General features: G+C 41.2%; 1 protein-coding gene and 1 long non-coding RNA gene across 5 annotated transcripts in view; one reads left to right on the top strand and one right to left on the bottom strand.

Moving 5' to 3' along the window:
• ferry3 (FERRY endosomal RAB5 effector complex subunit 3) overlaps positions 1-26,631 on the top strand; it is a 231,544-nt gene that overhangs the window by 150,790 nt on the left and 54,123 nt on the right. The gene's annotated exons all lie outside the window — the stretch shown is intronic.
• The window catches only part of LOC146515931 (uncharacterized), a 112,448-nt gene that overhangs the window by 32,706 nt on the left and 53,111 nt on the right, over positions 1-26,631 (bottom strand). For all 4 annotated transcript variants that reach the window (XR_014875039.1, XR_014875037.1, XR_014875038.1 and 1 more), the window contains exon 2: positions 330-25,184. This is a non-coding gene — a long non-coding RNA (uncharacterized LOC146515931). The remainder of the gene's footprint in view (positions 1-329; positions 25,185-26,631) is intronic.

The following is a 26,631-nucleotide window of genomic DNA, read 5'->3' as shown; positions in this document are numbered from 1 at the left end:
GACAGAAGAAAACTACAAGCAAGAGCAGCAGAGAAGCTCCTGCAGGAGACCAGCGAGACTGGTTTCAATCAAAACAAAGCTACGAGCCCAGCTTTGCTATTGTTAACAGAGACGGTGGCATCTGGGGATAGAAGCGCCGTCGCGAGAGCATCTACGCAGTGAGGAAAAGACTTTTTCTTTTAAAAGCATCAAGACGCAAACGTGCCGTCGGGCGCACGATGACTGTTCACACACAGCCGATGAGTCATTTAAAACTGAATCAGTCAGGCTTAGTTTGCCTGAGATCGAGCTGAAACGTAGCTCATTGAAATCAGGTCGTTTCCTCTTACCTGCAGTCATCTCCCGACGCTCCCCCCTCATATGTAGCTCACTGGTAGGATCCCAGTCCTAGAGGATACGACAAACATGCTCAATGACATGTCAGAGATCTCACATTGGTACAGTATCGTGTGCAGGGATTATGCAGATTCTGAACGGTTTGACCAGGTTGGAAATTCCTGTTACTAACAGTCATAAAATACACCGACGCACACTTTCCAGTGTCGCGTTAGTTATCGCTACAGTTTAACCGACTGAGATTTCTCCTGACAAAATCACAGCGCAGCATAAAACCGATGTAAAGCGAGCACTCGGTTAATAGTCACTCTGCTACTCTTTTTTCCAGGCCTCATCACTCATCGCAATGCCTCGGATGAGAAAAGCGGATTATTCCACAAAGGAGCCAGTTGACTTTATGCTAAGTCTGCTTCCTATCAGGTGTAATCTCCTGCTTTGCCCACAGAGATCATTTTATGTGCGTGATGCAGCGAAGCCCGAGGGCCTTTCACCACGGCGGGTCAGAGAGCTAGCTTCACTTCCGAAAGCTAATGCCCCACCCCTCCCTCCCGAGGTCCCGGAGGGCTTCATTTAATAGCCAGACGAGGTTGAATTCACCTGGAGGGGAAACCGCGAGGAGGAGAGGACGACAGAAGCCGGTGAAACGTGAAGTTGTCACAACACATGTTTTCTTTTTGCAAACAGAATGAACGCGCTGGGAAAACAAAGCAGGTGAAAAGGAGCCAGGTTTCAATCCCTCAAACTTCCATTATCCAGTCCTGTGTCTGAAACCCGAGCTCCCAGCCGGCCACATCACTTCCTGTTAAACAAATGTAAGACAATGACAGCAGGAAACTATTCAACTCAACTCGACTGTAACTCTGCTTAACCATCTGATGGCATCTGATATTATTTATTAACCGAATCGTGCAGCTCTCGAGCAGAAGCTTTGAAAGTCTGTCATCATGTCACCGTGCTTTCTCCTCTTCTTCCCTATAGGTCCACGCCAGTGTGCGCTGAAAACGCTCTGCACCTTGTCCTGAAATGACAGCAGCTGCTGGGACCGGCCACACTGAGAGCAACCGAATGCTTCAGTGTGGAAGGGGAATCTCCCACTCTGAACAATGCTCATTCACTCATTAGTCCTATTCAAACAGCCTCGCAGAGCCTCTTTTCTGAAGGAGATAAAAACAGCTGCATTTTATCAGGGTATTAGAAAGTTACTCTTTTGTCCGCGCACCTATTTGTGCATGTGCGTGTCTTTACACAATGCTAACAGTTCATCCAGGTGGTCGACAACAAAGGCGCAAGTGGTGCAGGTAAAATCCCAGACCTATTCTGAGTCTCTAATCTCTCTATTCTCACACACACTTTGATTTGTGAGTCAGTCCAAAGCCTGAGCAAACAGCCCGCTGCGTAGCCACCTAAGTAAAGACCGAGAGCAACTTTGAGCCCACGTTTGTTCAGGGAGGTTCACCTATCTTTTCAACCTCAGCTTAATTGGAGGAAAAACCTCAGTTGATTGGCAGACTTCAGTGTCCTCCCCAATCCCCTTTGTGAAACGGTTCATCCGGGACCCCGTTAGGAATTCAGCCTCTCTATTTGCCGTTCGCTAGCACGACTAAACAGATGTTTCTGCACAGAGGTGAGGACACAGAAGCGTAAATAAGTGAAAACACACAATTACAGTGCTGACAGAGATGATCCAGCTCATCAAAGATTGAATAAACATTAAGAGAACATAAGAGATTACAGAGGAGAAAGGAAAGATAAGAGAAGGAGAGAAAGGAGGCCGTTTGTAAGAGGTGCATTCAGGTAACAGGACAAAACCACAGATTCCTCTCCTGGTTTTCATGTTGAGACAGAAAGGGAAGCTTTGGCTCGGTTGGCTGTTTTTTGGATTTGATGAAGCTTTATAGTGTGCTTTATGTAGAAGAAACCTGTTTTAGCTACTTTGTTCATCTTTTGACAAGACGGATGGGAGGCACGGTGGTTAGTGCCATCGGCCAACAGTAAGTCTTGGGTTTCGATCCGCCGAACGGCCGAGGCCTTTGCATGTTCACCCGGTGCTCGTGTCGGTTTTCTCTGGGTACTCTGACCTCCTCAGTCAGACGACGTGCATATTGTGATAGCTGCTGAATGGTTGTCAGTCGTGCTGGTGACAGACTGGTTACCCTGTGACAGCCGAGCCACAGCCCTGAGCTTAACAACAACAATAATATTAATTGTTAGAATTTACTCTAATGCAAGTGATGGAATAAATCTTTTTAAATCCATCCATCCATTCCCCTCTGCTTATCCTTATCAGGGAGGCGGGAACCTATCCTAGCAACCATGAGTGGAGAGGCGGGGTCCACGCTGGACAGGTCGCAGCCTGATGCAGGGCGAGTCTCTGTGAGGCAACAGTGCTAATCACCGCGTCAACGTGCCGCCCTTTTTAAAATACATAGAGCAAAAAATAAAACCTTCCAGAAACTGTTACCAAACATTATCGTAACCAAAATTAGCAAAAAACTTTATTATTTGGTCCAGAAATTAGCCATAAGGAATTATTCATAATCATGAACATCAAGCTAATAATGTTATGATTGAGAAAATGTTTTTTCCAGGTTTTTATAGCTCCCCTCTTTTTTTTCTCCAAGTACAATAATAGTTGTTTTTGTGACACTATCACACTCTGAGTGTAAGAACTGCAAGCATGAATTTAGTATACGTCCCTATTATTACACAAGTGTGCAGACATGTTCGCTTAATTAATCCTGATATAATCCAGCTGTGGGTCCAGTTAAGATTACATCAGGTCCATAGAGAAGAGCCTATCTATTCTTCAAGAATCAGCTAAATGTACCCGGTGCACACATGGACCCCAACCGGTCGCAGCAGATGGCCCCGCCCCTCCCTGAGCCTGGTTCTGCTGGAGGTTTCTTCCTGTTAAAAGAGAGTTTTTCCTTCCCACTGTCACCAAAGTGCTGCTCATAGGGGCTCGTCTGCTTCGTGGGGATGTCTCCCTGTTATTGTTTGGTTTTCACCTTATAATATAAAAGTGTCTTGAGGCAGTTGTTGTTATATGATGTGACATAAATAAAGTGAATTGAATGGAAGTCATATGTAAAACTTGATGATGTTGTGCACAGAGCTAACTCTGGTTGCTTTCCTTACAAGCCTCAGCAGAGACGCCTCACTCTGCCTAAGATAATCAGGTGGAGGCAGAAAAGTTCCTAAGAAAATCCGCCACAGTCAAAGTTTGTGGCAGATTGGCGCCTGTTACACAAACTTGATCTAAGCACCAGGTTTTATTTGAGTGCACAAGATAGAAAACAGTGTTTTCAAAACACGGCTTCGTGAGTACTGTGATGAAAACAGAGTGTGAGACAGGTGAAATGGATGAGACTCAACAGTAACAATCAACCCCCTCTCCCAGTGTGTACTGTAAGGCTTCCTCCTGTATCTCTGCACTATGCAAATGTTTTCCTTTGTTATTGGTACTGTCACACACCAACCGCTGCAACATCAGCCACGGGCAGGTGGAGGTGATGGCACAACCTCAAGGGCATCAGCCAGGAGACCCTGTTCTCTATTTTCCCCCACATGGTGAGCTGTTTTGTTTTTCAGTTGCTTTTGAACTTTCGCTTTCACTGACTGCTCCAAACTCATGGTTTGAATTCCAAAATATGCACCTGCTCGCTGAAAAATGTTGAGCTGTAAATACGTTATTGAGTGATGACAAAGTACACTTTGTGCATAAATAAGCCGCATCAGTGGTTTTGACAAAACCGATGCCTCGTGGATCAGAGCGGGATCTAATCTGAGGTTTGGGTTACTTAGTTTGTTGCTTTCAGCTGTTCATAGAAGTCTTTCTTCTGCGTTTATAGAAACTTTTAAAGTGTTTCACACATTTACATATGACAGCATTTTTAAGAAATTAACACAACATTATACATAAAACCCGACGTGTTATTGAACAGGAAATGAGAGCGTCACCAGCCTTCAGTTAATCTAAAGAGAGGGAGAGAGGATTAGAAACACTGGAGTCAATTTCCAATTTTCAAACTTAATGAACGCACCCCAGGAGAAATGACAAACACGTGACTGTGACATGTCCAAATAACCTAAATGACATGAAAGAAGTCGTCTCCATTAAAGACCTGCACAGAGAAATGTACACATACGCAAAGATCCTTATAAAAATGCACGTGGGCACACACACATGTATCCCCACACACACATGGATATGACCAACAGTGGTGAACAGCTGCATGCTTGGTCTGGAGTGAGACCAGCCACCTCTTGGCCACAAAGGGCTGCTTGTGCCCTCAGCTTGCTAGAAACATAAAACACAAGAGATAAGACCAGACACTGTTTGCCAGAACCAGCGGACCTCCCCAAACAGGAACTGCAAGTGCAAGTGTTTAATGCACACACACAGACACACACAGAGGACAGCGTACACATGCAAGTGCACCGCATGCTCACTATAAAGATGCTTATTTGTTAAAGACCACCTCTGCTGACCTACTAGCACACATTGCTAAGATCATCTGATCACCTAACAGTACCAAACAGCATCAATAAGCTCATTACACGTCCCAAATGTGACAGCTGATTTAAAGTCTTCAGTTTCCTGCTGAGCCTGTTTGGAATATTTTTACTGATTGTTGATAACGTGACGCATCCCTGAGGTGGTTTAAGAGATGTTTCCTTATCGTTCTCTTTTATAATGCGTTTCTTTTTCTCAGTTCACGATATTTACTAAAAATGAAGGTCAAACTATGAACATATTCCACATTCTTTAGAAAAAATAATTCATAATAAATTAGGAAATAAAGCACAAATCGACTCAACACAAACGCCGCGGTTTAGTTGCTCGGGCATCGGAATCAAAAATAAAAGAGTGAGCTGGCTTTTTGACTTTGTTAGATATTAGCATGCATTAGCATGTGTGTTGTAACTACCAGCTGTGGTTGTGTAATAGTCACACAAGCTCACAGTTCTGTAAAACGCGAAATAAACTGTAAGATGATTTTCGCATAAAGTTAATAAAGGTTGTATAATATTATGTTTAATATCAGCCGTTATATTTTAAAACAGAGCAAAGGAACAAACTCGTGCTCTGTAAAAAGTCGTCTGAATATAAAAGATTGATGTGTCCATTGTGACATCAGCCACTTATTTTTAAGTGTTTCTGCAAGATAACCACACACCAGCTGTCAAACCATTACATAAAAACATGCTGCTGACTATGGTTACTTTTATGGGTCAATTATGTTAGAATGTATCCAGCAGTTGTTTTTCTAAAAGCAGGTTATTATGTCTGCAGTTAAATTAGACATTTTAACCTGACTTTCTTTAAGAAGACACAGGAAAAAATTGCTAAATGCTCTTATGTTTCATTGCTGCTTGACTTGGATCTGTTGTGTCTGAAATTGTGGCAAATGTGGAGTCACACAAACCTACTTTTACGCTCTATAATCTGTCTATGCTGCTCTCTTTCTGCTGAGTCATGATTTGTTCAGCCACCACTTGCACGCGGACACAGGGCCACACACACCATGACACAGTAGAGTCTGTGTGGCTTGGATCAAGGTCCACTCACATAGGGGGAGGAGGGAAAAACCCCTAAACGTGACTGATGTCTTTGTCCTTATCACAGCCCTTCTTCTTCTTCTCCCCTCTCTCTATCTGTCCATCCATCATTAGGCCCGTCTCCCCCTCTCCGTCACTTCCCCGTCACTGTCCGTCTGTTATCGCCACTACCGTTTACCGCTCACGTATTTGTGTGCTGCCTGAATTACTGCTATCTTGTTTCTCTTTCTGTTATGCAAAATGTTTTTCATGTGAAATGTGAGGAAAAAAATGCATCAATTCAACTTGGAGGAGTTCCTTCTAAGTCAGGGGTGGGCAACTGCAGGCCTCGAGGGCCGGTGTCCCTGCAGGTTTTAGATGTGTCCTTGAACCAACACAGCTGATTTAAACGGCTAAATTAGCTCCTGAAGTTCTCCAGAGGCCTGGTAATGAACTAATCATGTGATTCAGGTGTGTTGACCCAAGGTGAGATCTAAAACCTGCAGGACACCGGCCCTCGAGGCCTGGAGTTCCCACCCCTGGTTTAAGTGCATGAATGAGCTTGATGACCTTTTGGCATCTGAAATATTTGTGTCCGTTGCATCAACAGTGCAGCGTCATAAAGCCAGATGTCTGAAGAAGATGTGATGGGAGAGACGTGGACGCCAGGTGGTTTCATCAACTGTCCACATGCTCCTATGGCTCCATGAGCCACAGATCTGTTACTCAGGCAACATTATTTAAATCTAAACTATGCAAAAGAAAAAATTCAAACACACACACAAAAAACAAATAAACAAACAAAACCATCCCTTTAAACAAAATGTTTCATTATATGGTTGAGAATGACGCCTGGGGGGATTTTACAGAAAGGTGGAAGCTTTAACATCTGTGTACGCAAATAAGAGCGAGAGAGCGCCACGGCGTCTGAAACACCTGGGGCTCGGTCCCTTTTGGGAACCAGCTCAGTGCTCATTCCACAAAATAAGCCTATCATAGAGAACCTCACTGATATAAAGGGCAGAGCGATATGAATGGTCACACATGCTTGCAGATACAGTCATGCATGCACGTAAAAATGACTGTATTTGTTCTCATAATGCAATCTGAAGCTAGCGTCCAACAGAGTCGTTTCATCTATCAGCTCACGTTATCGTTTGATACGTTTGAGATAAAAGCTCTAAGATAAAAGTTTCTTTTATCACCAAGCCGAGGTTTTTGAATGACTGAGCCAAACACGCAACAACATTCACAAATATTGAGATATTTTTACTCCACTGAATGCACCGACTGAGTGAGACGGACAGTGTCGCAATGCTGAAATGGCCAGAGGTTTGTTCACACGGTACCTTTAGTTTCAATTTTCAATCATTCATGAATGCGAAGGAAACTTTGGACTCGGTTAACTTTAAAAGCGAAAGTTCAGAGACAGACCAAAATGGTCACAACCAGCAAACGGCACAGGGAGTGGTGCATTTATTCATTTAGTTTTAGGCGGCAACGCAGAAAACATTCAGAGACTCCTTAGTTTGGAGCTGCAGCTTGTTTTTATTCCTTTTCACTTTGGCCTTTAGGTGCTGCTTGGTCGGGTTAAGGTCGGTCACTTACATTTAGGGAAAAAATGTCCTTTGGTTTAAAATACGCCACTTCACACGCACGCTTACTAAAAATGTCAGTTTGAGGCAGATGGACGCCACGTGAGACGCGTCTCATGTCAGTGTGACGCTAGCAAACAAACAAAACACTTTTGATGTTCTAGGAATGAAAACAGGCTGGATAATTAAATGTTAAACATTTAAGGAACTTTAACAAATCTGCCTTTCTTTCATTCGAGGCTGGCACAGAATTTGGGTCTAACATGAATTAACAGATCAGGGGTGGGGAACTCCAGGCTGCGAGGGTTTAGATCTCACCCTGGGTCAACACACCTGAATCACATGATTAGTTCATTTCCAGGCCTCTGGAGAACTTTAGCCATTTAAATCTGCTGTGTTGGATCAAGGACACATCTAAAACCTGCAGGCCACCAGCCCTCGAGGCCTGGAGTTCCCCACCCCTGCAATAGATGGTGTATTTTCTTTAAATAGCCATAGCCCAAACTATTACTACAATCAGACCATAAGTAAAAGGCAACAGTGTATCATATCTTTTCTTTGTCTGCACAAAATATACAGAACTACAAGTATGAAAACACTCCCTGGCTTTCATTTCTTTAGGTACAGCTTGCTGGTAACGGATTAGAACCTATTTTGCCTTCAGGCCTGCTTTAGGTCTTCATGCCATAGATTCAAGAAGTGATTCCTCAGAGGTTTTGATCCATGTTGTTCTACCACATAAACTGCAAACTGAGATCTGATGACTGTGGAGGCTGTTTGAGTACAGTAAACTCATTGCTCAATGCTATCCTCCTTGAAGCAGGCATTTAAACAATCTGGTCTTTAACTAATGACGTAACTACTCTGCATTTATTAAGGCTGTTGTGTTTTTAACATGTTTTAATGTTTTGTATCTTGTTCTATTTAATCTCAACAAGCCCCTAAAACAGTCAGTGATCACTGTCAGCCTCTCACTTTTTATTGCTGCTATTCATTTTAAAGCTCAGTGTTTAAACCCTTCTGCTGTAACTGCAGCGCAGCCCATGCAGCAGTTATTAATGACTAACCTCGTATTGTGGATGGATTATCTCAGTTGTTCTCCTGACTGAAGTTTGGTCCGTTTACAGCAATCGCATTTGTCTCTAACCATCAGGAACCCTCACATTAACTTTTATCAAGTGGAAAAAAGTTAGCGTTCATCCTCCAGCTTCACTGTGTTTATGCTAACATAGCTGTGTAGCTAGCGATCACGTAGCACATCATTATATAGCAGCTAGCCCAACTTCAGTAACCCTACAAACGTCACTGCTGTTTAGTTTTCTGTCTTCATTTATGTTGGAAGTGACAGCAGAGCTGTACGTTTGAATTTTCTCAGAAATCCCTCAGTCAGAACCTGCTATATCATGTTTAGGTGGAAGCTAGCGAGCTAACTTCCTGCTAACTTCTAACTCCGTTAAATGTAATAAATTCTGTTTTCATGGATGCCTGGATGTTAAACTTAATTTTTACACCTGGTAAAGCAGCAACGCTGATCATTTTATTTAAAGATGAAAGAATTTAGACAGTTTGTAACTCTCAGTGATGCTGCAGTGTTCGTTTGACTTTGGGACCTGCAGCGGAGTTTGGACCCGGAAACGGCTAATGATGTCAGACTTATAGAGCAGATGCTCATTTGCCTGCAGTGAAGACAAAGAGACATAGATTGTCTTTTGTACCTAGTGCTATTATTATGGTTAATAACACTAAACCATAAGGGTTGTTGCCATTGCACATTGCACTTTTTGGATGATAAATTTAGTTTTTTGTCATCTGGGCTTATTTTTGTGGGTATGTGTTGAGTTTGTTTGTTTTTATATCTCTGTATGGACATACTGCAAATCAATTTCCCATTGGGGACAATAAAGTTACCATTGAACCACCGAACCATTGGTACTAAGGGGCCCAAAGAGTATCAAGAAAATATCCCCACATTATTACACCAACATGCTGAGCCATTGATAAAAGCAGGGTGGAATAGCCTTCATGCTATTTGCACCACATTCTAAACCTGCGATCTGAATGCTGCAGGCAATGTTTCTGCAGTACTCTGCTGTCCAGGTTTGGTCAGCCTGTGCAGATTCTAGCCTCAGTTTCCTGTTCGTAGCTGGTAGTAGTGGTACCAATATGATCATTTGTTGCTGCAGCCTGCTTCAAGATTTGTTATGTTGTGCATTCAGAGACAGCCCGTTCTCATTCCCGAGGCGTAACATGTATTGCAGCCCTAACCATAACCTTATCCCTAACCTTAACCAGCACTTTAATGACATTAGTGCTTTCCAAAGCGATTTAAGTAAAACGAACGTACATGTGTAGATTCACTCAAACCGCTCTTGTGTTTACTCCTTTTTCTAATCTCGTAATATAGGGACGTGTTGGGTGCCCGGAAGCGTACCATATCGACGATTTGCCATCTAGGGGAAAATGTTACGCTTTGGGAGTGAGAATGTGTTGTCACAGATGGTCTTGTGCATATTCTGATTGTAAAAAGTGCTTGTTTGCTCTCCCGTCGAGCAACCTGGACATCAACAAGGCATTTCTGCTCAGAGAGCTGCCACACACTGGACATTTGGTCTTTTTTGGAGCGTTTCTGTAATCCTTAAAGATGGCTGTGCAAGAAAATCCCAGTAGATTAACAGTTTCTCAACTGCTCAGACCAACCTGCTGGCATCAACAGCCACGCCGCATGTGTACCTAATGAAGAGGGCAGCGAGTTTTTACCATAAAATATATAGAAATATTAGCCTCGTGTTATTTACTTTATTTCCATTTAATATACAAATCTGAATAATTTCAGCATAGGAACGCTTTTTTCTGTAAAAATAAAGAAACATTTGTCTGGACACTCCTACAGTAGTCACGCCCACGTTAGAGTGAACGGTCAAAACAAGGTCACAGACTAATGAAGAATGACAGAATTACTTATTTTTAAATATAATTAATTATGCGTAGCTTTAAATATTGCTCCAACACACTGTTTCCATAGTTTATGATGAAAAACCCACTGAGAAACTCTGGCACGCAGCACAAACATTCTCCAAGTGTTTCAGTGACTACAGCTAATTCCTGCATCACCTCCTGTGCCTCGAAACTCCACCACTGTTTTCTTTGGATCGAGACATTTATCTCTTTTCTCTCTTCATTTAGCCACTTGAAAAAGGTCCTGTGATTGAGCTCCATGTCAAGACCTCTCTTTCATTCCCAGAAGGATTTGACTAAACTTTAACTGTTGTTGGGCAAAATAACTCCACATGACAAGAGGGGGACTGATTCCCATGTGATTGGTTGATAATTGCCTTGTTTGGAATGATGGAAACATTCTTTGAAATCCGTGTTGCCACCGTTCATGGGCAATTTAACGTACCTGTAAGAGGAAAACTGCTATCACTGATTAACAGAAGCCAATATGTTAGAAGACTAACTTCCTTTGGTGAACCCTGATCCAGAAACACTATACTAACAGCCTGTGTAGAGGTGGGTTACTCTCTCCATTCAAACTGGGAGCTGGTGAGAAAGAGACACAGTAACTCTGGAACCGAAGTGAAAGTATGCACAAGTTAACAGTGATAAGGCTGATTTAAAAAGAAAAGATAAAACGCTGCCATTTCATTGCTTTCACTTCACAGTTTGACTTTAACTGCCATTGCTGTGACTCATAAATCAAAAGGGTGGGTCCGTTATGATACAGTAAATATGCTGCACAGCTAACTGCTTTTTAAACAGAATTGGGCACAATTAACACAATGTTGATGGGCGCTGATCTGCAGCAAACAGGATGGTTTGAGCATGAGGAGGATGTGAAACAGGAGGTGTTGTGAGGTGTGGCGAAGAGCAGCCTGCAGGTTGGGAACAGCTGAGGGCTCTCGCTCTGACTCAGCACGCTGACACGCTGTATTTGTGTTGTATGCTGAGCTGATTCTCCTCAAATCAGTTTTCCTCGACACCGATTAAAAATAAAAGGCATTCATTGAAAACTATTTGTTAAACAGAATCAGAAGCGAGAGAAAACAAACAATAAAAAAGTAATAAGATACTATTTTTGGGTGTCACATGACTCCAAACAGGCTTACACTGCAGCGTACAGCAATAAGAGCCTGTTGATTGTTGTGATCTGTTTGAACGAACTACGACTGCATACAAATGTGCAAACTCTATATCCTGCCTGCTTCTACAGCTCTCAGAAACAGCAGGCTCTAAGTGAGGCTCTTCCTTTTCTGCAGCCAGCCGGCAACGAGCGCCCTCTATGAATAGCTGCTGAATGCAAAACTGAAACTACAAGCGCAGGCAGCTGGACAGGGACAAGTGCAGCATGACCCCCAGGAGCACTCGTGGCAGAGACAGCGGTGCAGCCCCCCGGAAACAGCTGCTACGCTATCAGTCACCCTCCACACAGTGACACACAGATACTTTCTATGGCTTCAGGATGCATAAAGCAGCATTAAATGATGTGCATGTAGGCCTGCTTTTCATTTAAATTATGGATTGTGTTATCTAACACACTTCCTGCACTCACTCACTTTAGCTTCTTTGTGTGTGTGTGTGTGTGTGTGTGTTGACAGCGTGCCAGCTGTAAACAAGTTAACCACAACATCAACCAGGCAAGAAAACAACAGCATAAAGCGAAGTCCATGATGTGTTAATACTCATGGTGGGTGAGGTTTAGACCAAGTCAAGGTGTTAAAATGAGAACAACTCAAAACAGGAAAAGAACCAAACACATTTATTTATGCACATTCTGAGATGAAGGAAAACCCTTAAAAATATCAGAAAGCGTACAATTTCCCTCATATGGGAACAGCAAGCTGCTTAACTTGGAAAACTTATATTTTCCATATAAAGCTTCTGGTAAACATCCTGACTTCAGTTCCAGCTTTGGTTTCTTTCACCTGTTCGTCCAAAATATTGTGCATACTTTCATATCCTGGTTATTGTCTCGTCACACTTTGTGTTTTCACTTTCTGGGCATTTAAGGCCAAAACCTCAATCTTACAAATTAAAGGGCCTTCTTCTGTTTACATACTACAGGTGGGAATCACCATACATCCCACGATACGATATTATTGCAATTTTTTTAAATATTTTGCGATATTCAGATTCTGTACATAAAGGTAAACTTTATCAATCATCATTTTCTCTAATATCAAAGTCTCACACTCAGTCTTTCTCTCATTTCAGTTTGATTGTTGACAAACTGAACGGTTTGTATTACAGTCTAGTCCAACTTAACTGAATCAACCATCTGGTACAATTATAGCTATTCTGAACTATGCAGTTTATGAAAACTATGCAGCCCCTTCAGCAACTGAAGAATTTGAAAGTAAATTAAAACAAAATATAATTTTACATTAAATAAAAAAGTTTTAAACTTAATTAAAATAAAACATGTCTTAAATTAAAATAAGTAAACTGTCATGTTTATTAAACACATTTGGACAGTGAAGGAATGTCAGGATTCTTGCTCAGAAAAAAAAACATTTTTTGTAACAAAGTATCGATTTCTGCTGTCCCTGTATCGATACATTATTAGCAAACAAAATATCACCATGCTACATAGTATCGATTTTTTCCCCACCCCTATTACATACACTGAATACTATGAAAAAAACTAACAAACCCAAGGTCAAAGGGCACGGCAGCGAGTTTATGTGGAGACTAATACATTAACAAGGTATGTGGGGAAATTTATAACTGCATGAAATTGCTCAAAATGAAACCCAATATTCATTCATTCAAAATAGTTTATGCATGACGGACCCTGAGATGTGATGTTAACGATGACTCATGTTTTGCAGGACAAAAGAAAAAGAAAACATGATTCTGTGTTTAACAATTAAAGCCAGAGTTGATTTAATCTTATCAGATGAGAGGGGGCGGCTGGTTGTTTCCGCTGGCACGCCTTCACATCGCTGTTTGCTTTTATACGACCATTCCATATCACCACGGCAGGGAAAGGTGGAAACTTATCAGTGTGAACAAAGTGCTTCGAGACGGCGATGGAAATACTCCAGCACGATGCATGAAGTCTGCATTCAAAGCATTTAAAACACAGACTAAGCCATCAGTCGTATGGATATCATGGATGCCATGGATAACATGCCTGATCCTGGTGTTTCTTTACTTCAGGACTCCTGGAAATGTAGCGTCTTAAAAAGACCACAGTTAATTTCACAATTTCCAGATTCCCAGAGCCCAGCGTTTGCATCCATCTTCACGACCAGCTGTGTTGATTGTACCCACAGCGTGCACAATCTCTATTGTGGCTCCAAAAATATGAAATAATTTGCCCGTGCACGTTAGAGAGGCACTTTTAAATCACGTCTTCAAACCCACTTTTATTCCTTGGCTTTTAACCTCAGTGAGACTTAGTTTCTCTTTTAATTGAAGTAGTTATTTAATTAAAGATTTCACTCTTCTTTTATTTGGTTTTTACTTATATCTCATGTAATTTTATTTTACAGTTCCAATGTACAGCACTTTGTGTCAGCTGTGGTTGTTTTAAAGTGCTTTATAAATAAAGTTGACGATGATGACAATCTCAGTAAACACCTGCACGTACGCGCATTCACGGGACCACTTAGATAAACCAGTGTAAAAATAATACGTGCGCCCAAAGCGCAGCACCACCAGCCAGGATATCGAACCGTGGAGTCTGCACATGCTCAAACATGACAGCGCCTGCATTCAGTCCTCACAGCTTATTAGAGACTAAGAATCCACACTGACACAAAGTGACATTTACATATTTCCTCATGCTTTCAGTTAAATGAGTTTAAAGAACTCAGCTTAACTCCCGTCACCCCCCCTCCTGTCTTTCCCTTCCTAAGCCTTTCTTCACCCCGGCGTGGCCTCGCGGGGCCACACCTCACTTCCTGGCTACTGATTACAGCGTCAGACTCACAAAAGGCAAAAAACAAGCGGCCGGTGTCTGTACCAGGTACCATCTGGGTCTGGTTACCCAGAAGAGGACGATGATGGTGGGGTGGAATGTGCTCCCTTCTTAAACTAAGGGGCTACAATAACCCACTACAACGGTCACGCTTTAACACAACGTGAAGTTTCTTTATATTCAAGCAACGCCTGGAAGATTTTCATTCTGGCTGTTTGTTTGCATACTAAGCAAAAATGTCATAAAACACCTTCGCTGCTTGATGCATCTGAGAAAAACTTTAAGAATAGAAGTAAAAGAAAAATGTGCAAGTTTCTGTAGAGCTCCAGCTATACTACAGGAAGTGCTCAGTACAACGAATTATGCATAAACATGTTTAAAAAAAGTTAAAAAAAAAAGTTAAAGTTCAAAGAAGAAAATCAATTAAGAAAGAACAAAGAAAAACTCTTTCCAGTGTTTGAGTCCCATTTCTGTGCGAGACACGATAGAGCCTGTTTATTTCACTCAAACATGCGCACAACTTTATTTACTGACACATGGAGACCGCTCAGCTAACAGCAGTGGAGGTGTACTCCTAAAGGGTCACAAACGTTTGGAAAAACAAACAAAAGACATCAAGACACAGAAATAAGAAAAAAATAATGTGTTGATGCATCTCAATCATCCAGGAAAGTTTAATCTGTTCATCTGGACGTAGCGTTTTGTGGGAGAAACGTTTCGTCATCATCAGGTGACGTCTTCAGTCTCAGCTGCAGGTTTCAATCTTATAAACAGGACATTTGTATAATGACTGAAACCAGCCCACTGAAGGAACAATGGGCTGTGAGGTCAGTTCCTTAATCATAATTATGCTAATTCTCATGACCGTTGATCAATAACCACTGATCAATAACCATGAGTCCCATTCACAGAGTTGGGGAATGGCTGCAATCACAGCATGTAAGATGGTGACAGATGTACCCTTAGGCCCCCTCCTCGATTCAGAGATGGTCTTTCCCTTTTCACGTAAATGGCCTCCTTGACTCCGCCCTCAAACCAGCGTTCCTCCCTGTCCAGGATGTTACATCATCATTGAAAGAGTGTCCACTGGCCTGTAGGTGTGAATAGACTGCAGAGTCCTGACGAGGCTCTTCTGTGTTGTAGCCAGAGGTTGTTTGGTTTCCTCGATGTATAAACCCTGTCAATCCTCCTGCACTTAACAGCTACACTATGTTACTCTGTTTGTGTCGGGGACCCGATCCTTGGGGTGGACCAGTTTTTGGGCAGCGTGTTTTGGGGTTTAAAAGCCACAGAGACCTGGTGTTTAGAAAAATTGTGTCTCAGCTGCTCCGACACTCCTGACACGTACGGGATCACTACAGGTTTTCTCTTGGGCAGCGGTTGTTCTTCTCTCCTGGATCAGCTGGAGCTTTCTTTAGGAGCCTTTCCAGCTTTGACAAAAGTCCAGCTGGGATAACCACATTGACTCAGGGCCTTCTTGATGTTCCTCCCTGGCTGCTGTGTCAGTGGGGATGGTGTTCGCTCTGTGTTGTAGCGTCCTGATGACGCCCAGTTTGTGCTCCAGTGGATGATGAGAGTCAAACCTTAGATACTGATCTGTTTGTGTAGGTTTACACGTCAGCTTTTAGATGTCCCCCATTACTGATGGAAATCTCACAGGAGAAAGAAAAAAATAAGAAAGAAAACAAAAGAATGTTGTTTGGAACTGGAATATAGATGAAGTATTTTAAATATTCAAAAATATTTCAAATATAGACAAAGTGCTCTTCCGTTTTAGTCTTTGTAAAGTTGATATCACATAGGATGAATTGTTGGGGTCTTTACAAGAAAGTAAAGAGGGAAATCTTGCCCGTGAACACCAGTAATATATTATTAGAAAAAATAATATTCAGGATAATAAAATCTCAAATAAAAGCAAATATTTTTAAATAATAAAAACAGAAATAAGGAAGGCCGACTGACACTAAACTACACTGGAAAGAAGAAAGTAAATTAATGACAAATAGAACTCCTCTGCAGGCCTTCATCTCCCAGCCATGCTGCTGGGTGACTTTGCTGTATTGAGGATGTCCTGGACAGAAATGATAACGCTTTCCTCTCCTCTGAGGTCATTTCCTCTACTTACAATGCATTTGGACCAGCTGGTGAACTAGTTTGTGGATTAGCAGCGGTGGTCAGCGTGCAAACATCACTGTTGGGGAGATCACATCATGCCATAAAGTCACTGCTGTCTAACAGCAAAGAGCTGATATGTTTTTAGTTTTGTGGAAACTACAATTTTGTAAATAATTTGTAATAATTTTAAGTAGAGATGGCACGATACCACTTTTTTATGTCCGATACCGATACCGATATCATAAATTTGGATATCTGCCGATACCGATATGAATCCGATATAGTGTGTTTTTTAATCAACAAAACGTTTTTTTAATATCTTGCTGCATTTTGTATAAGTTTATACTCAAGTTTAAATAAATAACAACACTAAAGCTATTCTGTTATACCTGTATGTAAAAAATACACTGCGTCCAAAATATGTCATAGTTCAGCAAAACTGATCAATCTAATAAAGTTAAACCTGCTCCATCCTCCCTATTCTGGTATTTTAAAGAGTACTTAGAAGAAATTTTAAGCAACCTAACTAATAGGGTTGCAAACTCCCAGCAAAAAAAAAAAAAAAATAGGGAACCACCCCCCACCCTCCACCTCATGATGCTTAATCGATGTAATCAAATTTAATTTGATGCAGGGGGAAAATGCACAAAAATAAATTATTTTTCAAGAATAATTAAATAGATTCAACATCTTTCTTCAACAGAATTGCAGACTGCACAGATGGTATCTTCCCAAAGGAAAAAGTAGTATAGCTTACTAGGGTATATTAGACTTAACAGTTACTATATACAGTAATGGACTTCTATATATTTTACACAAGATTAAAACTTTGGGTGTAAGATTCAGATAATTATTTATTAAAAACTAGACATTTTAAATGAGAATAAGAAAGAAAAGTATGTCTTTGTGCCCCCTTTTCCCTGTTCATGCCCTATCGGCCCCCCTGGCTAAACTTTGCTAGATCCGCCCCTGCACAGTTACCAGCCGTCAGCTACGTAGAAAAAGATCCTGGTGTAGAAAGTAATAATAAATAAATTCTAACAACAGCTTATCAAGCTTAAACGTGCTGCTGTTGTTCAGCCGCTGGTTTCCTCTTTCTGGTGAGAAGTGGGCCAAAAACTAAGAAGAGAGACGGACTCGCGACAGAAAAGCCGATCAGCTGATCATTAAGCAGTTTCACGATTGAAGCAGCAGCAGGAGAGAGAGAGAGAGGCAGTCGCTCCAGGTATGGTTGTTAAGCTTAACGTGGGAACGCTTTACAGACATTCAGAGATGAACTTACACACTTGCTTTACTTCTCTCTGGGAAAACTTCCTCATAGATGAAATGCTGGTTTGCTAGCAAGGCTACAAATACACACAGCCGCTCTATCACGTGATGCACACTGCTGCTACGTGCTACGTTATGAGCCGAGTTATAGCAAGTTTTGTGAGGTGCTTTTTTGATATTTAATGGATCGGATTACATTTTTTATTTCTCGCCGATATCCGATCCAGTAATTTGGGTCAGTATCGGACCGATACCGATACGTAATATCGGATCGGTCCATCTCTAATTTTAAGTTTTCATATGTTTTCTGCAGTGTTGGGAAATAATGATAATAATAATAATGGACTACATTTATAGCGCTTTTTGAGCCTGTGAAGAACAATCTCTCACCCCAACCAATCACAGCAGATGGCCCCGCCCCTCCCTGAGCCTGGTTCTGCTGGAGGTTTCTTCCTGTTAAAAGGGAGTTTTTCCTTCCCACTGTCGCCAAAGTGCTGCTCATAGGGGGTCATATGATTGTTGGGTTTTTCTCTGTATGTATTGTTGTAGGGTCGACCTTACAGTATAAAGCGCCTTGAGGCGACTGTTGTTGTGATTTGGCGCTTTATAAATAAAGCTGAATTGAATTGAACAATGACCACCCACCTCAGTGTCACAGCTTCTCTAACATCAAGTTAAACAAAGCACACCCCGAGTTACTGAAGTGTTAATTTAAAATGACTGACAATGGATAATATTGCAGATAATGTCCATATGCTTTGCTGCTGAAAATCATTATTTTCCATATCCACTAAGCTACAATGCTAACAAGGTATGTTACACATATCGGGATTGTGTTTGTCCAGGACACAACACTGTGTTTGTGGTTAAAGGTAAAACTGAGATATTCTGAAACCTGTCTCATGATTATATAGATAGAAAGCAATGTGAGTAAATACAGTTTGTTCTGATGTTAGTGAAAAATAAAAATGTTAATATTGCTTTTATTGCTAACCAGAGATGGGCAGATACGCGTTACTGTAATCCGATTACTTTTTTCAAGTAACAAGTAAAGTAAGGGATTACTGTTGCAAAAACGGTAATTAGATTACCGTTACTTTCCCGTAGGAACGCTGCGTTACTGCGTTACTAAAACCGTGATTTTTTGCGAGAATGTCTCATGACAGTGACGTAAGCGAGTGCGACGTTCGTGACAACAGCTGTGTGCAGATCAACAATGGATCATATATCGAGTGCAGAGAGTATGAGCGTGCAGCGTTTAAAGCGTGGAAGTACTGACCTTACTTTGAGTTTGATTCCATAAAAAGTGACAAAAACATTAGTGTCCGTTGTGCGTGGGAAGAAAACTTCTTTTTACAGCGAAAAAAACCCTAAACTTCCAAACAAGCACCGAGTAGCTACGACGTAATGGGAAACTCACAGAGAAACTCGCGGATTCTTCCACTGACCGCTGCACACCTGCACCAGGGTAACCCTCCGCCTACCCCACTCCTGCTTTACAGGTGAAAATAGAGCAACAGGACCGCTAGTCTTTGACTTTATTTATTTTCTGCTGTGTTTTACTTGCATCTATTTGAAAGACTGAGTGTAAACACAAAAAATATTTTATTTTATGTGCTGGAATGTGCAGAAAATAGGTTTAAATATTAAACAAATGTCTTCCAGTCAGAGAATGTTGCAGATAATTTTATTTTTGCTTGATGCATAAAGTTAAAAGATTAAAACTAATAAAACAAGTTTTAAAAAGAGACTTTTCCATTTGATTACATTTTGTATGATGATTATGCAGAAAAAGTAGAATTGGGCTGAAAGATCTATCACTTTATCACCTATTCAGGTTGTAAATCGTGTTTTTAAAAAGTAACTAAGTAACTAAGTAATTAATTACTTTTGAAAATAAGTAATCAGTAAAGTAACGGGATTACTTTTTTGGGGAAGTAATCAGTAATTAGTTACTGATTTGAAAATGTTAGTTACTGTAACTTGACCAACACTGTTGCTAACACTGTGGATGCAACTGAACCTACCCAGAAGCGAATACGAAACATTCTGCTGTATAAAGTAATGTGGTTACTATTTAGCATCAACTTGGTAATACTACAATATAAATGTAACAAAATACTGTTCTCACTAATACTCACTGCAAACAGCAACCTCACAAATTCAAATGAGAACACAGAAGTTTAATCAGAAGAGAGACGCTCAGTTTTGTAACGCTGACCTATAAAGAACAAGAGACGCATTTGAAGAAATACTTTTTTAAATATTCATGTTGCAGGAATGTGAACACTAAAGAGTGAGAAAGACGACTAGAAGCCCCTCAGAGTTTTCTTCTGTCAGGGGAAAGAAGAGAAGTTATAAATGGCTGACTGTAGGGATTTACATACACACTATAACGCCATTCTGTACTGAATACATGCGATATTGTATATATTACATCACAGAGGGCTCTGAACGCTTGAGCTTCTTGTTCACGTCTTAAACCGATGACTCAATAACACACAACGGTGTTCTGATCTCTCGGGTCATGCTTCTATCGTATTATTATCACTATGGTACAATTTTTGTGATGTAACAACTTGAACCAGTCAAGGAACAAATTCTGAGAGTAAAATTGTTCAGGTATCATGTTCGGTTATCAACATTACTTATTGGGTTATTCATAAAGGCGACAGCATTTAATTGCACTGAATTTTATTCGTTTGTCTCAGTCAAGGTCTACAAATGTAAGAGAAAGTGGACAACAAGAAGTGATTCTGCTTCCATTGCTACAAATCTCACAAACATTTAAATGCTAACAATTAAAAAATGTTGTTGTGCGCTTGCAGGTGAGGATTAGCCAGAATTTGGAATAACGCTAAAGACAGAAGGACTGCAGGAAACAGACAGAGGTGGGAGTGTCTTGGAGGCCAAACAGCCAAATCTCAACAAGTTTGGAGAGCAACTGTGTCTGTTGGCTCTGAAAGCAGAAGCTCAGTCAGGGTGGCTGAAGAGGATTCTTCTTTTGTTCCGTCTCTGTCACCTAATCAATTTTCTTTGGCAAGTCCTAAATAAAGTCATATAGTGGTACTAATGTTTTAATATCATGCCATATGTCTGTGGCACAGTTATGGCCCACAGACCTCTTGATCCTCCTTCTGTATCCTGATTCATTAGCAGGCTAAAGAGGCGGCATTTGCTCTGCGGTGGGGCCTAAAAAAAGTAAACGAAGACGAGCAAAGGAGGAACTCACAGGAAGGGAGGGGCCTGAGAGAAAGTAAAACGCATAAAGAACTAACATAAGCAAGAAAACAAATCAGCATCATTAAAAGTTTAGAGATTGAAAATGAAATGAGAATGAAAAATAAAGACAAACAGAAGAATAGTAAATATAGGGAAGAGGAAGAAGCAAAGGAGGAAGATGATAAAGAAGAAGGGATGAAAAGAAAGGGACTGCTGGGCTCAGCAAGTTAGTGATTACTGATTAGCCAGCTCGATCCTGTAGGCAGGCCTGTCTGTCCTTGGCTTGGGAAAACAACATAAAAGGGAGCCGGCGGTTTTGTGCCGGGACTTGAAAGCTTGGTAGCTATCGGGAGACATTAGCCTTATCAATAGCCGGTCACTAGAGCTCGGCTATATGAAGCAACAAGGGCACTGCTTTTCCAGAATGAGATAACCGACACTTACCACAGCCCACGCTTGCATGTGCAAGAGCAACAGGTACACCCCAACAACATGACACAAAGTGTGACGCTACTGGACAAAGCGTCGCCTGCTGTGGTGGCAACCCGAATCAGTCAGACTGCAAGGCGACGTGTCTGAACCAGTACCCAAATGGCAGGAAAACCCTGGCAAACAAGCAGTGGGCTGTATATGTGCCTGATGCTTATTAAACCACATGATCTATTCGCCTATCGTCCTGTACGAGGCTTGGACTGGACAAGAAGGTTAATAAGTGCAATGGCATCTTTCAATCACTGAATAGAACACCTTGACACTTGCAATGTGTGTTTGACTGGCTCGTGGAAGAGTTTTCCATTGGTTCAAGTCCAGTAGTCCAATCTATTGAACATGGGTCAGTGGAAAAAAGATCTTTGAAAGGGATGGAGGGACCGTGGCGAACTGTGATAATGCGTCAAAACATCAAAAGACTTTCTGGGAAGATTCCTGTTTTTCTGCAACATCCATCACCCGCTGGACCAGACAACAAACAAACTGGTGGACAACGAAACCAACACACACACATACTTTCCCATTACACCACTCTGCTACCAAAGCCTTCCCAGTATATTTGTGCTGATTGATTTTTGTGGGGTAAGGTCATTCTGAACAGCTGCTGCAAGACCTGCAATTCATTTGGAGTTCAAAGAGTGGGTCGGTCAGTGCCGTTACTGTTTGTCCTTTACCTAATGACGTCATTAGGCATCATTTCTTGTCAACAGCAAGTCTTCTGTTTGCTCCGACAGTCAGCTAACAGTGCGAATGTCATTCTCACATGTGCAGTTAAATGTTACCACATATGATCATCAAGGTTTCCACTTATCAGAATCTCTTCAAACGGACATCATCATCTACGATACAATGTTACAGAAAACAATGATTTTATTAGAAAGTTACACTTTACTCAGCTGGATAACCAAGATACAAATTAGCGTGGTAGTTATCCAATAAAGAAATTCTAACTTACTTGGCTGTAAAGCACCTGCACTCTTATCCTACTTGTGCTTGCCATGTTACATTCTTAATATTTGCAATCTACAAACATCTGGAACAAGGGTCAAAGTTACAAACTGCCCTCCGGCGCCACATTTTTTTCACATTTGCTCTTATCTCCAATTCCCTGCGGCTAGCCCTTGTTTTCTTTCGTCTTTGTCCCAGTTCTAACACCACGGCTTGCTTCAGATCTTGTTTTCCGCTCCCTCTCTCTCAGCTGACAGGCTGGCACACCTATCAGAGGACAAAGTCCCCGAGCGAGACAACATATGCATGCGCATCAGAGCTCAGACGCATATGACACGCAAACACAAACACGCGCACTGGGATGCCAACGCATCGATACACACATGCTGCATCTCCACGTACGGTAAGCACTCGCTTCCAGAGTCGTCCACCGTCATGCCTTCGCACAGTTCACTTGATAAACTCTTGTGTGAGGCTGACGAAGCAGAAGAGGGTACTCAGCAGCCTGAACACTCAAGCAGGTTACTTAAGACTGCTCAGTGTACCAGTGGACCCACACTATATGACTAAGACTTTTAATTAAGGGCTTTATTTTTAATACCATTCATCCATCTTTCCATTTTCTTCCACTTATCCATCTCAGGAGTGGCTCAGGGTGTGGGGTGCGTGGGCTGAAGCCTAACCCAGCTGCCATATGGTGAAAGGCAGCGTACAACCTGGACAGGTCGCCAGCCCACTGCAGGGCCAGCACAGCCCCACACACGCACACACACACACACACACACAAATGTTATAAAGGGCAGATCACAGTCAAAAGCATCAGCTGACATCAGATGGTGCCATCTCTGCTCAACAAAAAAGAAAAAGTGCTAATATTACGGCAAGAGCAAACACAGAAGGATGTTTTATACAAAAATAAAGCAGCGATGCTTTAATTTGTAACTATGCGGCGTAACCAGTACAAGCTAAGTGTGTTTTTCAATGTCATTTTACATTGATGGCCAACAGAGCTGTGATGGATGATAGAGGGTGCCGGGACATTTTGCAGCCCTGCTTCACCATCAAGGGACGATTGTTGGAAGAAGAACACTGGATTCAACATGTCAGCTACAGTTTATGGTAATATCAAGCATATCAGGTTAACAGTGTCAGCATTCTACAAAGGACACTTATCATGTAAATATTAGGGGTGGGGAAAAAATGGATACTGTGTAGCATGGTGATATTTTGTTTGCTAATAATGTATCGATACAGGGACAGCAGAAATCGATATTTTGTTACAAAAAAGGTTTTTGTGCTCTGACTTCAGAGCATGTTGATCCTTTTTCTGAGCAAGAATCCTGACATTCCTTCACTGTCCAAATGTGTTTAATAAACATGACAGTTTACTTATTTTAATTTAAGACATGTTTTATTTTAATTAAGTTTAAAACTTTTTTATTTAATGTAAAATTCTATTTCGTTTTAATTTACTTTCAAATTCTTCAGTTGCTGAAGGGGCTGCATAGTTTTCATAAACTGCATAGTTCAGAATAGCTATAATTGTACCAGATGGTTGATTCAGTTAAGTTGGACTAGACTGTGATACAAACCGTTCAGTTTGTCAACAATCAAACTGAAATGAGAGAAAGACTGAGTGTGAGACTTTGATATTAGAGAAAATGAATATTGATAAAGTTTACCTTTATGTACAGAATCTGAATATCGCAAAATATTTTTAAAAATTGCAATAATATCGTATCGTGGGATGTGTGGTGATTCCCACCTCTAGTAAATATTGTGGAGTCAATAGTTGAAAGATGCTTTTTTATAACTCAGTCAGACCAGAACTACTAATTTCTTTTTATAAACACAGCGCTGTGAAAAATAATTCCCTTCCTGATTTCATATTTTGGCCCTGTGTGAAAAAGTGATTGGCCCCTAAAGCTAATAACTGGTTTGGCCACCCTTCGCTTCAACAGCTGTAACCAATCGATAGCGATGACCTGCAATAACAATTTTTTCACAGAGCTTTGGAGGAATTTTGGCCCACTCATCTCTGCAGAATTGTTGTAATTCAGCCATGTTGGAGGGTTTTCGAAAATAGACGACCTTTTAAAGGTCACGCCACAGCATCTCAACAGGGTTCAGGACAGGCCTTTGACCAATGCTTCATTTTGGCCGGACACTCTCCTTCAGGATGTTTTGGTAGACAGCAGGTTCCATTTACCAGTCTTCCAGGTCCTGAGGCAGTAAAACCGCCACCAGACCATCACAGTGCCACCACCACGTTTTACTGTTTAACTTCATGCCAGATGTAACGGGACACACACCTTAGAAAAAGTTCACCTTTTGTCTCGCCAGTCCACAGAGTATTTCCCCAAACTTGTGGATCTGTCATGGTCCCGAGTCTGATGACTCAGTGTTTTGTGTTTATTAATATGATCTTATGTTCCTGCAGTGCTTTGGATGCTGTTCTGGGTCTTTAGTGACCTCTTTGGTGGGTCATTGATGCGGTCGAGGGGCCACTCCTGGGAAGGTTCACCACCGTGCCATGTTTTTGCATTTGTGGACGGTGGCTCCAACTGTGATTCGTTGAAAACCCCACAGCTTTAGGAATGACTTTATAACCTTTTATAGACTCGGACATGTCATTTGTTCCTGAATTTCCTCGGATTGCGGCACAATGTCTTGCGTTTGAGGATCTTTTGGTCGACTCCACTTTGTCAGGCAGGTCCTATTTAAGTGATTTCTTAACCCTTTAAGACCTACTATATAACCAAGTCTGCCAGAGCTTATATTATATTTTTACATGCTGTGGAGCCATTTTTGGGAGCATTTCAAGTTGATATACATCAATACAACCATTACAGCCCAAATTTTAATAATATGTATGCATTAAGTGCATAGTAATTACATAAATTGCAAAAAAGTGCAATAAATACAAAAAAATTGAAAATCGTTTCTGTTTTTTTACATATATTTCTAGTTAGAGAAATTTAAGAGGCTTATCCCTCAAAACTGTAAATACAAAAAAGTTGCACAAAATAGTTTCCCACCACAGGAAATTTATTTTGAGAGTCTTCATAGTTTTATTTTTGAAATACACCAATTTTTATACACTGCAGGAAAAACGAAAATAAATATTATAATGCAAATTTGCAAAAAAGCAGCATCTGCATCAAAATAAACTATTTCCAGCAGTGCAATATGAGTCCTAAGCATCCCAGAAACAACACAGAAAGTCATAAAGTCAAACATAACTTTTAAAAACACCAGTATAGGCTCATGAGGCCCTGATGGTAAAAACTACATTTCCGCGAAAATGACGTCACTTCCGGTTTCGGGCAGGTCATGGCGGACATGTGATAGTTCACGCTGACGTCTATTCCAACGTAGGAAGTGTTACAAACAGCTGATCGGATCGGCAAAGCGTGTTTCTGGAATATTATGTTTTTGTTGCTGCAAGTGCTTTTTATGCAGTTTTTGCAAAGTTATATGTGGAAGGAAACTGTGACCGAGGACAAGCTGATGGCATAAGATGTAAGTACAACTCCTCCGGTTTCATATGCAAAAAAAATTATTGCACTAGCTCACGTGGTTGCAGAGCTACCGGGATTTAAAAATAGTCACGCAAAACAGAGCGTGCCTGCTCCGATTGGTTTTAAAGGGTTAATTGAGAATAAGTGTAGGTGTGGCTAGAGAAAGTGAACTCGGTTTTCCAAAGATGGGATACACCACAGTTAACTTATGTTATAGCAGGGGAGCGTAATTTCTCCACACAGGGCATTGTATGATTGGATTTTCCCCCCTTAATAATAAACACCTTTATTTCTAAACTGCATTTTGTGTTTCCTGTGGTATCTTTGTCTAATATTTTAATTTATTTGATGATCTGAAACATTAAAGTGTGACAAACATACAAAATAATAAATCAGGAAGGGGGCAGACAGTTTTTCACACCACTGTATGTTTATTTTGTAGTTGCACCAATATGACCTTACACCTTGAAATTGCACATTACAGCCCCCAGTTGCAGTCTAAGGGCCCTAAGGGTGCAAACTTTAAACTCATTCTTAGCTCCATTGGAAATTAGGACAAAATGTGTCTAATCAGTCTGGCTCAACTTGTTTACCATTTTATTAAAATGTTAACATTCTCCTTGAAACATTATCGTAATGTAACAGCTAAATTTAATCTCTGGCAGTCTGGCAA

Source organism: Neolamprologus multifasciatus, chromosome 7 (genome assembly GCF_963576455.1).
Source record: "Neolamprologus multifasciatus chromosome 7, fNeoMul1.2, whole genome shotgun sequence".
In the NCBI taxonomy this organism is placed as follows: Eukaryota; Metazoa; Chordata; class Actinopteri; order Cichliformes; family Cichlidae; genus Neolamprologus; species Neolamprologus multifasciatus.
This window is presented reverse-complemented; position numbering and strand designations above follow the sequence as displayed.